Source organism: Schistocerca nitens, chromosome 1, assembly GCF_023898315.1.
Source record: "Schistocerca nitens isolate TAMUIC-IGC-003100 chromosome 1, iqSchNite1.1, whole genome shotgun sequence".
Lineage (NCBI taxonomy): Eukaryota > Metazoa > Arthropoda > Insecta > Orthoptera > Acrididae > Schistocerca > Schistocerca nitens.
Genome location: NC_064614.1, coordinates 510,947,293 through 510,961,586, shown reverse-complemented (window position 1 = coordinate 510,961,586; position 14,294 = coordinate 510,947,293).

Sequence of the window (14,294 nt, the reverse complement as noted above, 5' to 3'; positions counted from 1 at the left end):
TTCGAGTTTCTTGTAGCACTGTTTCGTTGAACACTGTGTACCCTGTGTCAGTTCGACTGAGCAATGCTTTAAATGCTGCAATACTGTCTGCGTACTGCAGCAGCCAGTTGGTCGGTTGTGACAGAGCAGCGAGTGAGTGTTTTCTTATCGTGTTCATGCTGTCCGCCACGGCGTATAGTTCCACAGCCGTTGCGATGTTCATGTATGTCAGTGGTTATTGTGCCTTGGCTTATTAAGACACCAATATTTGAAGACGAGTATTACTGGTCTCTTCGCCTCGCTGGTATTTTGGCTGTAGTGCCGTTGGTCCGGTGACCGAAATCAGGTAGTTCATTGGTTCGTCGGTTGTCTGTCGGTTGGGTTGCCTTCCGATTTAGAGATTGTTGGTCAGGCTGCCTCGCCTAAACGGGCGTTAGTGTTATACTTCCAGACCGACCCTTGGAAACTTCTGAGCGCCGTTCCGTGTCTGTTACATAGTAACTTCCTTCTTTGAGTTTTAGTTATTTCGTTGATGTGTGGCCTTCAGCCGAGTTTTTAAATACCCTGAATTAATGTTTCTGTCTTGCCCTTTAGACATAGGATTGTTATTCCTCATATGGGGCTTTCAGCCGAATTTTACATCAAACCTTTTAAGGCCTTCAGCCGTTAAATTATTGTGTTCATGTGTGGCCTTAAGCCGAGTATTAATATCTCTTAAATTGATGTCCTTGTCTTGCCCTTAAGGCATGAGATTGTTATTCTTTATTTTATATGAAATGTTTTAAGATAAGGCCTCCTGCCTTTTGATTGAAACTCCTCCTATTGCTTAATATGCGACCTGCACCCTAGTTCCATTAAAATTAAATTACTAAGGTCTTCAGCTGATTAGATTGAAGATTTAGAAAATATTCTTGGGTCAAACCTCCAGAAGAACTTTGTATTTCAATTTTGCTTAGGGCTTGTGTCTTGGATTTTGAATAAGACCTTCAGCCGATCTAAAGTTAATCAAAGGAGGTCGATTAAAGTTTTGAGTGTTTTACATCATTGTTGTAATATTGTGTGTTGATCAATAAAGTTGTATGTTGAGTGAAACTGAGAGGAACTCATTTTGGCCCATTGCACAACCTAATCCGCTCTGTCCTGCTAGCCCAGGCATTTCAAAGATTTACAATGCAGTTTGATTAATTATCGTTTACTTTTCCTGCCTGTGCATATTACCTCATTTGGTGTGACTCCGATTTCTTCGTCGTTTTCACTTGATTTGCTGGCCATCCAATTTAATTGTCACCCGTCATAGTCTTCTCCTTCCTTTAACTTTGGTAGCCTTTTGGTGTTTAGCATGACATTACTTCTACCGATGAATTCCTTGGTTTTGGATCTCTTCGTTGATAATGTGGGTCGGATAATGTGGGTTGCATTAGCTCAGTCATCTCTGGTGGCCTCTGTGGTCTGAACGCCAAGGTGGGCTATCATTTTCGTTTTGCTCGTCATCTCAGGGGGAGCATTGCGGTCGTCCAGCTAGTGTGCCTGAGACTCTCGGTGTTGTAGAGAGCGGTCATCAGTCTGCGAATACACCGTGACACCCGTTTATGTGCCTCTTTGCACTGCTCGCGTCTCCACTTGTGGCTGGTGATGGCAGGACTGCATTAGCAAGAGGCCTCCGTCTCTGAGTGGAGCATCATCCTGAAATGGAACTCGACCCCTTTCAAGGCGACGTCGTACTACCCGCCTCTTGTTATAACGGCGGGTCTGTCTCTCGTGACATCTAGTGGCCAACTGCGAATTACATAGGGGTGTCAGGATGCTTTAGATCATATGGTCTGTATTCAGTTGCAGCATGCAAAAGACGTCTGAACTGACACAAATTACACAGAGTGTCTCAAACATGTTGGGTGTAATAGAAACAGGCGATAGTGGGTCCACAACCGATTACATTGAGACAGGGAACCCATGGTCAGAAATGCATATCTACTGTGTTCAGGACACACACCGCGTACACAGCATAACAATGTAGTTCATAGTATCTGTTCAAAGTGATGACTGCCAGTGTCAATACATGTATTGCTACAGTGCTTGAATTTCTGCTGCAGTCTCGCAAAGATGCTGGGTGTCTGTTGTACACTGGAACAGACTGTGGGTGATGAACGACGACGTACACCCCTGACCACCAAACAAACGTATGTACAAAACTTAGCTCATAGCACGTGTCGTGTGGCGACCGCATGCTTCGCACCGGTGCATTGACCTGTGTCGGACACACACCACTATCCCTGCTGTTGGTTGTCCATTGTATCAGACAGCTTGTGATGTGTCCATGGTGAGGTTGTAACCTCCCAACAGTAAAAATATTTATATAATTCACATTCAGTGTAACCTCCCAACAGTTTATTATTCCGTAACCCCGCAATAATAACATGACTAACCTCCCAATAAAAAATGTGACTCATATATAACCTTTCAATAATTAACTGACTGTGAATCTAAACTAGTAAATTTGAACGTCAGCAGTGCTGCGTCATGGCCCTGAAAAATCATTCTGAATAAATTGAAAATTCTTACCTCAATGAAGTCGCCGGATAACGCGTATATATCTGCTCCCATAAGAAATTTTTGTGGCACATCCCAGTGCAATGCTGGCCGCTAGATTTGTCATGTATAAAAAGGAGCAACTGATTTTTTTTACCATAATCAGGATGACCACGGATAGAAGAAATTAGTAAAATCTTTAAATTCAGATGAATGATTGTCAAAAGTTAATTTTACAAGAAAGATTATTATTAAAAGTTTTTTAAAAACATTTACATGGAACTTGATATAACAATAGTACAAATTTAGTTGTAACAAACTACATATGCACGCGGCTGCTTTTACCTTACACTACATCGCTCAGGCACCGCCATCGCTCCCCACGACCGACCCAGCCAACTCCATACACACGACTGCTGGCTACTACTTACTCCTACTGACACTGCCCTTACTGCTGACAACACTGCTCTCTGGTCTGAGATTCACTTATAGCTTACATATCGCAGGCAGCGCGTGAGAAATCCATCGAAATTACATCTGCTCAAGTGCACTAGCAATAAATTCCTTAGTCATGGACCTCTTACAAGATGTGTAAGTCTCCCAGTACAACAGACACCAGGGATCTTTGAATGCGACAGAACTTCATGCGCCATTGCCAAGCATGCATTGAGTCTGGCGGTCGTCACTTTGAACAGCTGCTGTGATCTACATTGTTGTTATGCCGGGTATGCTGTGTACGTCCATAACACAATAAATAAGCGTTTCCGACCACCGGATCCCTGTATGAATATAATCGGTTGTGGACCCACTATCACCTGTTTCAGTTGGACCCAAAAGGCTTCAGACAGCCAACTGCATCTATGGAGAGTCGCTTCTACAAATAAGTTGTTGAGTAATTCTCACGGTGACGCTCGACTCCCAACAAATTTGCCGTCAGTCAGTGATAACCATTCTCGTTAAGATGTGTGGGACTGGCGGCGCTGGGTGTGGAGTGCAGACAAGGGCTGTGGTTGCGACACAGGGGAAGGCCGGCCGCAGAGGCCGTTGCCCCCGGTTGCACAGCCGCCCCCTTCCCGCGTGCCGCTCCGTGGCCGCCGCATAGCGCGGCTGCCTCTACGCCACCTGCACCACCCTCTGTTTCTGCCCACACTGCGACGCCGCTGCACTGTGCCACGTCACACTAACCGACTGCCGTCTCACGGCTGTTGCTGGAGGAATGTGTCGCTACAAAAATCCAGTTCTGCGTAGTGTTTTTATTTTGTTCTGCAGTTTGGGATTCGTATCACTGACAAGTTCGTTAGCATCCTAAGGAACTAGTTCTACAGCTACATCTGCATACGTGCTGCACAAGCCAGGGTAGAGTGAGTAGAGGAGGCTACTTCGTAGCAATATTATCCTGTTCCATTCGCATTCTCGCCTTTCGAAAGACGACTATATGCTCTGTACACTCCTAATGGTTCTCATCTTATTCTCGAAATCCCTACGTGAGAAATACGGTGGTGGCAGCAAAATAGGCGCTCTGTCTCCTTCGGATACTGATTCTCTAAATTTGCCCAACAGATCTTCGTAATAACAATTTCTCATTTCTTACAAAGATCTCTATGTTGAATACTTTTTGTAACAGTGCTGCCATTTATTTTAGAACAGTTATTCATAATAAAGCAGGTCTTGTTCGTACATCTGATGTCAGCCCCCTGACGTATTTCGTATTTACAGAACACAATACGACGACTTTTATGAGCTTGTATGATATCAATGAATAGTCCTTCCGTGCTCTGCAGAGTGATTCAGGTGCTACTACAGATGTCCTTCTATGCAGCCCTTCAAATGCACCTCCACCCCCACACCCATCCCTCACCAGTCAGGATTTCTAGTATGTTGTTCGTGGCACTAGCTTAGCCGCCGCTGCTGGGCTCGTGTAGACTGTATGGTCTGCACACACTTTGTGTTTTCTTCTTCTTCTTCTTTCGATTTCGGCCATCTTTGGACCACGTTCAACAATTCACTTGCCCGGCTTTTTGATCTTTTTTCTCTCTTCCCAATATTTCCTTATCATTTTCGAATGGTTCCTCCTCCGCTCTTCCGACCATTTCCTGTTATTATTCTTTAGTTTCGTTTCTTCTGGAAAACACTTAATTTCGTTCACTATTTGTCTAAACTTTTTCCTGTCCCTGATTGACTCACGGGTGACATTAAAATAGGCCAAATCCTTTTTCACCATCTGTATCCATTTATTGTTGGTTTTTTCGTTCCTGTTACTATGTTCAAACACTTTTCTTGTTAGTCTGTTTCCATCCATCCTCGACAGGTGACCATAAAACGTTAGTCTGCATTTACGCATTGTATCACTCACTTTCTCAATAGTTTTGTATATTTCCTTATTACTCTTTAGCTTGTACTCTTCTCCAATCTTTCTCGGTCCTAATATTTTTCTCAAAATTTTCCTTTCTTTCCTTTCCATGTTTTCTATTTCCCCCTTTTTGTTAAGAGTTAGGCACTCCGATGCATACAGGCATTCTGGTCTAATGACAGTTTTATAATGTCTTAATTTAGCTTGAATCGAAATGTTTTTTTTGTTATATATGTCTTTGGTTTTTTGAAAAGCAAATTCCATTTTCCTTGCTCTCGCCTGGTTTGCACTCTTGTCTAAACCATTCACTTGAATTATTTCACCTAAATACTTAAATTTTTCTACTCTCTTAATATTGCCGTATTTAGTAATAAGATTTTTCTTGTTATTTCTATGATTAGACATATACACGGTTTTTTCAAATGAAATCTGCAGTCCAGCTCTGGCCGAAACTTCTTGTAGTTTCTCCAAGTAATTCTGAGCTATTTCTTCGTTTTCTGTAATTATTGCCAGATCGTCTGCAAAAGCTAAACAGTCCACTTCTATTTTTTCTTTTTTTGTTCCAATTCTGATGTCATTCTTGGTGCCTTTGAGTTCTTCTTTCCATATTCTCAATATCTTTTCCAGTACGCAGTTGAAGAGGATTGGGGATAAACCATCACCTTGTCTAACACCTGTTTTAATTTCGAACTTCCTTGAAATTTCACCCATAAATTTAACTTTGGCCTTACTGTTTGTTAGCGTCTGTTTGATAATTTGAATTGTTTTCTTATCGACCCCAAATTCTTCCAATACTTTCAGTAATGTTTCTCTATCTACCGAGTCGTATGCTTTTTTGAAATCTACAAATACTATTGCAAATCTCTGGCCTCTTGAGATTCTGTAACGAATTAGTGTTTTCAGGTTAAATATTTGTTCAACACAGGATCTACCTTGTCTAAAACCTGCTTGATATTCACCTATTTTTTTATCCAGAACTGGCTCCACGATTTGAAGTAATTTCCTTGACAAAATTTTGTATCCTATTGGTAGTAGCGAGATCCCTCTATAATTATTAACATTCATCTTATCCCCCTTTTTGTGTAGTGGGTGTATCAGGGCACACTGCCAGTCTTCAGGAATTCTTTCTTCGTCCCAGATCTTCTTAAACATATGTTCCAAAACTTGTGGGAGGTTGGTATCCATTATTTTTAGGATTTCTGGTACTATGGAGTCTTCACCTGGGGCTTTATTGTTTTTTAGACTGTGTATTATGTGTTTTATTTCTTCAGCGTCTGGAGGTTTTGACTCGGTATTAGTATTTCGGTGGTTTTCAAAACTCATTTTATCTTTGGGGGGCTCACAATTTAGTAGATTCTCGAAATATTTTGCTAATATTTCACAATTAGTCTTGTTTGTCAAACCTAGCTTGTTTTCTTCATCTTTAAAACATAAATTTGGGGATTGGTATTTGGTTAGCTGTTTTCTAAAAGTTTTGTAGAAATCTCTAGAATTATTTCTTTTAAAGTCTTCCTCAATCTGTTCTAGGTTATCCTGAAATTGTCTTCTTTTTTTATTACGGAAAAGCTTAGCTGTTTCTCTTCTCTGGATTTTAAAATTGTCAAGATCTTGAGGATCTTTTGTGGAGTTCCATTTCTGCCACAATTTCTGTCTCTTCTCCAGGTTCTCATCACATTCATTGTCCCACCATGGATGTCTTCTTACTCTTTTCACGAGACAATTTTCTTTTGCTATTTCAACTATTTCGTTTTTGATCTCCTCCCATCCCGCTTCCTTATTTATTGTGGATATGCCATCGCTATCTTTGTGCAATGCTCTTTGAAACCGTTGTTTAATTTCTTCATTTTTTAAAGTTTCTGTGTTATATTTTGGAATTTTGTAAAAGGTTTTCTTCTCTTTTCGAAATGGGAGTGGTCTGAATTTAATCGTAGTCAAATAGTGGTCTGAATCAACATCAAGGCTTTTCAGCACTTTAGTGTTTTGAATTTCTTCTTGACAATGAAGTGAGATAGCCACATGGTCAATTTGGAATTCTCCGAGAAGTGGATTTGGTGATCTCCATGTTTTAGTTTTTCGGCTCAGCTTTTTGAAATGTGTTGTCATTATTTTCAAGTTGAAATGCCTACAAACCTCTATAAGCCTTTCTCCATTTTTTGAAGTTCTTTTGTGACCTGGGAAGAGGCCTACTGTTCCATGGTATTTTTTCTCCCTTCCTATTTGTGCGTTAAAATCGCCTACTAACATTTTGATGTTCTTCTTTGAGCACCTATCCAGTTCCATTTCAAGTATCTCCCAAAATTCTTCAACTTTCTCCGGGTTATTTTTGTTGTCCTGGTTTATGGGTGCATGGCAGTTGATTATAGAGTATCCTTTGTTTTTACATTTAATCTCAAGAATGGATAGTCTCTCAGAACTCGAGTAGAAGTTAGTAACTGAATCTAAAATTGAGTGATGTACCAGAAATGCTGTTCCCAGGTATGGCATTTGTTTCATTAAGATTTTACCTGGTTTTCCTTTAAATAAACGATAGTTTTCAAAATCTAAAGCAGTTTCATCTAAAAACCTTGTTTCTTGCAATGCACATATTAAAATTTCTTTCTGGTTCAGCTTTTCAATCAATAATTTCAATTTTCCTACTTTAATTAGAGAGTTTACATTTAGGGTTGCAAACATAGTTGCTTTCTTAAATTTCAGTGTTGAGGGCTGCATACATGTTGGTTGGGGTCCTCCAAAATCCTTTGACCCCTTTGCATTGTTTCTACGAACAACGGAGGATTTGCCATTCGGTCTACCTCTTGGAGTAGTGTCTATCTTTGACGACGTTCCCATCATGCTTTGCAGTAATTGTTGGATAATAAATTAGGGGATCGGGTTGCCCCGAATCCGACATTAAAACCAAGGTAGTAAGCCCTGGAGTTAGCTCTTCCGCTCTCTCTGCCGTTGGGAAATTGTTCCTCTTCCGCCATTGAGACCGTTGGCTGGGTTTCACCTAGTAACCCTAGGCAGGGGCCCTATGACAGGGTGCTACCATCTGGAGCCGGACGGACCCTGGTTTTTTTACGAGGTTGTTACTCCTCCCCCTCCACACTTCCCCATCCTCTTGTTTTTTAGTTAATCGAATTTTTATGTTGTTCACAAGCTGCGATATCTTCTAAGCTTTTCAACCTAATTAACGCCATATAAGCATGGTCTTTTCCCAATGTACTTCTGACCAAAAGCGATTCTGGTAGCTGTAGTCCAACGTTTATGTTGATCATGCCTTTTGCGTTTTTGCGGAAATATTTCCGTAGCAACTTTCATCCCCTAAAAAACATTTCTTCATATCTAACCGAGATGTAGAATACCAGTTTTCACAAATATAGCTTTAACATTTTTTTAACGTTACGAAATATTTTCTTAAAAATTTTCATCCACTATTGCACTTCTTCAGGCGTTGAATTTCCAGAAACACTGAAACACTTTTATTTGTAACCGAGAAGTCAAATACCAGTTGTCATATATGTAGCTTTAAAAATCCTTTAGTAGTTCTTTAATAATTATACATTTTTAAAAAGCTTTCATCCCAAATTTTACCTCCTTAGTGGTTGAATTTCCAAACATGCTGAGACACGTATCTTTTATTTTCTGACTGAGAAAGCAAATACCAGGTTTCGTAATTCTAGCTTCAAAATTGCCTTAACAGGGACATACTTTCAAAAAACCTTTCATTCACTATTTCACCCACAAGAGTGGAATTTCGGACAATGCCTTCTTATAAGGTGCCCACAGTACAAGATCCACACTCTCTCCAAACTTCGAGTTTCTATCCTTAGCGGTGAGGACTGGGCGGTGATGAGTCCCATCCTATTTCACTCCCTTTTGGGATGAATTTCCAAAAACATTGATACATGTATTTTTCATCTCTAACCGAGAAACCAAACACCAATTTTCAAAGATTTAGCTTTAAAAATTCTTTGGCAATGAAATATTTTCATAAAACATTTAACCCCCTATTTCACCCCTTAGGGGTTGAATTTCCAAAAACATTTTTTTAAATTCCTAACTGAGAAGCCAAATTAAAATTTTCATAGAATTACCTTTAAAAATGCTTTCACAAAAAAATATTTTCACAAAAAATCTCATCCCACAGTTCACTCCCTCAGGGGTTCGGTTTCCAAAAATATTGAAACACGTTCATTTGTAACCCAGAAGTCAAATACCAATGTTCACAGATGTAGCTTTAAAAATACTTCAGTAGTTCTTCAAGAATGATGTGTTTTCAATAAAAGCTTTCGCCCGCTATTTCACCCTCATAGGGTTAAATTTCCAAAAATGCTCAAACACGTATTTCTTGACTTTTGCCCGAGAACACAAACACCAATTTTCGCAAGTCTAGCTTCAAAATTGCCTTAATGCCTTAATTCCCTGTTTCCCCTCCTTAGGGTTGGAATTTCGAAAACCCCTTCTTAAACAGCGCCTGCAATATAAGATCAACGCCTTCTCCAAATTTCAAGTTTCTCTCCTTAGCGGTTTGTGCTCTGCGATGATCATTGCCACGGTATATTGCACTGGCGAATGATAGATCCTCTGACCATGTGCCGTGTGTTCCTTGTTGCGTTGAGGCTGTGTGACGAACGCAGCGTACTGGAAGCACGAGACTGGTCCGGTATTCATGTCGGGAACAACCCGAGATGGTGTTTGTGTATGGCCAAGCAGGTGGAAACGGTCGAGATGCAGCACGGCCACACCAAAACAAGTATCCTCACAGGCACCAGCCACATCACACAACATTTCTACCTCTTCTTGGGAACTTGTGTGATCATGGGTCCTTTCAGACAGACGAACGCGCGGGGAGAACTGTGCGTACAGATGATTTGGAGGAGCCGCTCCTACAGGAGACTGAGAGGAACCCTAGTACAAGCTCTAGACATGTGGCCCGCTAACATGGTGTAAGCCAAAGTACGATTATGTGTATCCTGCATGACAACCGCTACTGTCCCTATCACAGGCCACTTTGAACATCTTTTGTGTTCCGTGACGATTAGTTGTCGTTGAACGCACACGGTCCATTTCCGGACACATGTTCATAGACCTTTTTTCCTACATTTCCAATTATTAGCTTTTGGCGCTCTGAATATGTCATTCCTGATTCCCTAAGTTCCCAAGGGCACCTGTTATACTTTCAAATACTGTAACAACTTGTTACGATGCAGCCAGTGCGTCTTTGAGTTAGGTAAATGTCTGCCGTCATGGCCTCCTGATCAGGACTCCGAACGCTGCAGCAGTGCTCCAGGATTGTTCGCACCAGTGTCTTGTGCGCATTTGCGTTTACAGATGCACTGCGCTTTTCCAGAAGCCGTTACAACACATCTCTACTGCTGATGTTGCGTGTTCTTCCCATTTCATTTCACTTCTTAATATTACCACTAAACACTGAAAAGATGCAACTTCTATAGGTCTTCGCCACATATAATGCAATCGGATACAGTCAGGTTCTTTCTTGCAAGCATTATCTTGCATTTCTCTACATTTAATGAGAGCTGTCATTCGTTGACACTAATGCTATTGTAAAAGCAACTGGTAATTATTGTGGGTATTTAATGAGTTGCAGATTTGAGTGGACAGTAACTGCGGCCAATTCTTTGAGAGAAGCTATCAGCGAAAACTGAAATTCGCTTTACAAATTACGATTGCACCCAGTCGTGATACCTGTTTACTGCTGCACCACTAACCAAAGACATGTGCCTGCACTATTATGCGTCTGCAGTCTGCTACAGCTCCCGTAGGTGTGTACATTTCTCCCAGCGGCTCGAGATCTATGAGTCTGGCAATTTTCAACCTTTTTTTTTAAATACTGGCAATGCGTCTTTCCAGCTAAAATTCTGAAAGGGTCTTTCTTTCGTGTAACCTTCCTCGTATAAAAAATTTCAGGGTACGTTTCGACATGTCGGATTGGACCATTATACCACAGTACCTACCCTGACGTTGTCAGTTTACACGTTACATTTCACATCTGTGGCATTTCACTTCAGCAAACAAAGTTGGCGCTATGTGTGTTTTATATTTTCATCTTCATATTACTGACAAACCAGTGCGCTTATCCTGTGTTATGAGTGGAATGTGTTCCCACTATATGACTGAAATGTATGCAGTGTTGCTGGCTTCAGAAGAAATTTCTTTCCATTAAATCCACTGATCGCTTTCATCACATAACATGTGTAGCCTCCACAGTAATATTCATGCAAATGTGCTTTATGATCCTAATGTATAAAAATCGTGTATATATGGTCTTAGCCACGTTTACGCAAGTCTAATTGATGACCATACACCTTTAACCTTACCTTAATTACCATAAGTGTATCGCGCAAAATGACGATCTTCCGAATCCCCCCACTCTTCTAGTACAATTATGTGATTGTAGTGTGGCTGGAAAACTATAATTTATGATGCAAATGTGCTGTAGAGACTGATCAGGCGCTTTGGCATTGGCATTTCAACATATGATCACCTTCCATTGATATTTACCGTTTTAGGGCAATTTGGTAGTTTTTGAGAATAATTCGTTACAGCTCTCCAGCAGTTTCTTCCAGTATTCCAGATATCGAATTTTCAAGATCGTCCTCCAAAGAGACATGTACTTTATCGCATCTACCAGACTTTAAATGTTTGACAATTACCACTATGCATCATTTAACCAAATAAATCCTTGTTATATGTAAGTTACACCAGTGTCCCATATTTAATGTTCAACAATTATCACAGTGCGTATGGAAATAAATACGCTCTTGCTACGGAGTAAGTGTGCATTTCACTGGAAGTAATTTATTCCTGCGTTAGTAGTGTGTTAAAAACAATGGCTTACACGCTATGATGTCACTGTCAAGCTATCTTAGAAGAGTCTGACACTGTAAGATTACAGTAGACTTTTAAATAACAGTGGGAAGTAGAAAAGAATCCAAGTACCGATTCGTCTACGAATAAGTGTGTACACCGAAAAACACACACAAGACATCGCTAAATTACATTAATATCTCATGTTTAAACAATTTCTCCCATTTGTGCTACACCACTAGAAATACGTAGTTATGCACTTTATTCAAGGCAAGCCAAAAGTATCTTCCATGATCCACCTCTGTACTGTCTGTCCAGGGTCGCCACCACATGCCTCCACCTTCATGTTGGCTGGAGATGAAGTTTAGAATGATTCTCAATAGCACATCCAGCTGCAGCGTTCTGTCGGAGTGGGGAAGGTCGAGGACTACCACCAAACATGTGCATAAAGATGTGTTAGTAGAAGCAGATAGGCCTTTGCTCTAGACCCCCACATAGGACACATCAGTACCAAATAAACCTTTCCTGACACCTTCTAATAACACTTCCACTATCTGAGTGATCAGAGATACTGTGTGTCCTCCTTAAGATTCACCATATCCATTTTCTCTGGCGTTTCGCTAGTGATTTGCAATTTCGGTTTTGCAATTTGGAGCTAGCTGAAGTTGACTCAGATACAAAGACGCGGTTTGTTTTCCGTTACAAAGAAGGCGATTTTAAAGTGTACTTGTATGTGATAATTCGACAGAGTGCTCCCAAATTAGTTTAGAGCTATTTTGTTTTAATCGATATGTATTAACAGGATCACTAAGGCACAAAGAATAGCCAGAACTTCAACAGAGCAAATCGCAGCTCACAAGCTTGGAAATTAACACCCTGCACCGTAAACCTATGCTTGTCAGCTAAATACCAAATAAGATGGCAAGTGAAATAAAAACGTCATCCATTCTAAAACTGTAATAACACATTGGTATACCATTTACACCAATTACAACAACTGTCCTACATAATAAAAACCCTTAACAGGTTTTGAGAGGTATATGGCTTCAAATTTTTATGAAATTCAATTGTGCCTATGGTTGCAGAATTGCGGTAGTTTACCTTCATTCTGACACACAATGATCATCCATCAGTGTTTTAACCTAGATAACAACTGGATTTTCTTTATCTGTCATTTACCGAGTCTGTCAAGTTTCTTAATGTTTGTTCGTGTAGAGTCAAACACTGTAGTTACAAATCATAACATAATACCATCTTCTGCTTTAGTCATGGTGCTTTATAAATTTGGTACAATGGTTAACTAATCGTAAATAGCGTTGGAGTTTCCATGTAGTTTACATGTAACTGTACCACTCTAGCAAATGAATTGTCATTAAATACAGTTATTCCACCAGTTTTTTATGCTGCTTCAACCTCCTCAAACACAGTGCTTGATGCGGTCAGAGCTTGGTCATAGGTGTATATGAATCACATTGTGTCGTTAATTAGTGGTTAGTTACTGATGTAACTATTAAAAATTTGTGGGACCTATATGCTGTTTAGAGGCAGAGCATCTTATTGTGTTTGCCACCTGAAAATCATGTGTGAAACACCTGCACACCACTTTATGATGCGTGGTGTAGTTTCTCATTGTGGTCGTTTCACAAGACGTATGTGGCAGTAAGCACCATATCCTTCAGAATATTTCAACAGTAAGCCTCTCCATTATGCGCACTGTCTCTCTCGTAGCGTCTACAACTGGAGTTTGTTGTTTAACATCTCCACAATGATCCCATAAGAAAACATGGCAATCGTCTTTGGATCGCGTCTGTCTCGTTTATTAATCCACCGGATTAATTCGTCCAACTAATGAGAAAGTGTAGTGGTGGATATTTGTTAAAGTATCAGGCTCATGGCGTTCTTGACATTAGATGCACAGCCTCCGGTCCACCACACTCAGATTCTAAGTCGAGTGTTTTTTGGACCGCTTCTTTCATGGGTAAGATTTTCCTCTGCCAAGCATACGCTTTTCCTTTCATTTGTCTTATGTGGTCATTACATTTAGGTTAGTTTGGATGATAACGCCTAGGTATTGTAATGTTGTTACTACTCCCCAGTGACTTATGACAAGTCGTTGCATCTTCTCTTAATCTAACTTGATAAAGTTCCCAAACTGATTAGCAGGAGTTAAGCAAGCCTTTTGTAACCCAATTATGATGAATTCCATTTCCCTGAAATTCTCCGAATGAGCCTTAACATAGTGTATACGTTTCCTAGAAGTTGTATTGTGCAGTCATTTCACTTTGGGTAGGAGTGGATATGGTATGTCTTATATGGTAGTTGTTGTCCCCAGAAACATATTGCCAAGAGTGTAATCGTGTACGTATGCGATTTCTTCTCCTATTTATGTGGAGTACATCATATTTATTTACATCCAATTTCTTATCCAATTGTCAGTCCTCTGTAATGCGCTACTATCTTCTTTTTATGGACAACTGCATCATCTACGACTAGCCTCTTGAAGACCCGTACGCTTAGGTGCACAACCGTCAGTCCACCACATCTAATACAAAGTAGCCATCCTGTTTTAAATGAATCAAGTACAGATCCAGTGATTGCTGCATTCCGACATATGGCCACTCTCCATTGG